A 1,109-nucleotide genomic window follows, 5' to 3' on the forward strand; every position below is an offset into this window, starting at 1 on the left:
GGTGGACCACACCGAGAAGGAGAGAATCGGGCCCGCGAAGAGGGAGTTTTACCCACAGTGCATCGCAAAAGGGTGCGATAGTGGTGTCGGATAGGACAGTCGGGATTGGTAGGGCCGCATGTAAGTACAGAGCAACCCCACCAGCCCTCCCTTGTTTTGAGTCCGCTCGAAAAATAGAGTAACCGTCTATCGAGATCTCCGCGTCAGGGACATCTGGTGTGAGCCAAGTCTCTGCGAGTGCGATTATGGACGGTTGTTCAAGACAATATGACTGTTTAACATCACCGAGTTTGTTGAAAAGTCTGAGGCAGTTTGTAGACAAGCATTTCAATACCGTCTCCGCTGCCTCCGAGGGTGAGCGGCCCAAAGTTGAGTGACCAGGGTGGTCAGCAGACCTAATAATTGTGCGCCGGGTTTGAGTCTATTAGTGCACAGGTGGTGGTAGCCATAATACAAATCAGAAGGTGTATGTCCGCTAATAGAAGTTTTTAGTATGATGGGCAGTGGAGGGTTGCAACGGGTATAAAAATAAATACAATGCGAAATGGGAGCGAGTCAAAAAGGGGACTCATCATATGTGAGTCTCTTGGTGAAAGTCCGGACGGCGGTAACGTGTTTTCTCCGCAGTTTGGCTGCTACACGTATTCCATAGTCCCTCGGTGGAGGTCCGGACGGCTGGAACGTGTTTCTCTCCGCCATTCGACTGCTACACGTACCCCATGGTTGTCCGTGGACTCGTGAAGAGGTTGTCGTCCTGCTTCCTGCGCGGGCGCGAGCCTGGGTCCTGATTGGGTTCGGTTTCCCTTTATGTAGGTCCCAGNTTCTAACAGCGCCGCTGCAAAAAGTCTGCCAGGTTCGACGCGCTGGAGTTCCATTCAGGAGGCCTTTGGGGCGTTGAAGTCACCTACCAGCAGGAGATGAGTGAAGTGGTAGTTGGAGGAGAGTTGCTCAAGTGTTTGTACAAGGAATTGGTCATCTTCAGGGGTACTGGAAGGGTTAGGGTGGACCACACCGAGAAGGAGAGAATCGGGCCCGCGAAGAGGGAGTTTTACCCACAGTGCATCGCAAAAGGGTGCGATAGTGGTGTCGGATAGGACAGTCGGGATTGG

The sequence above is a fragment of the Opisthorchis viverrini genome (assembly GCF_000715545.1).
Source record: "Opisthorchis viverrini unplaced genomic scaffold opera_v5_40, whole genome shotgun sequence".
NCBI classification, from domain to species: Eukaryota; Metazoa; Platyhelminthes; class Trematoda; order Opisthorchiida; family Opisthorchiidae; genus Opisthorchis; species Opisthorchis viverrini.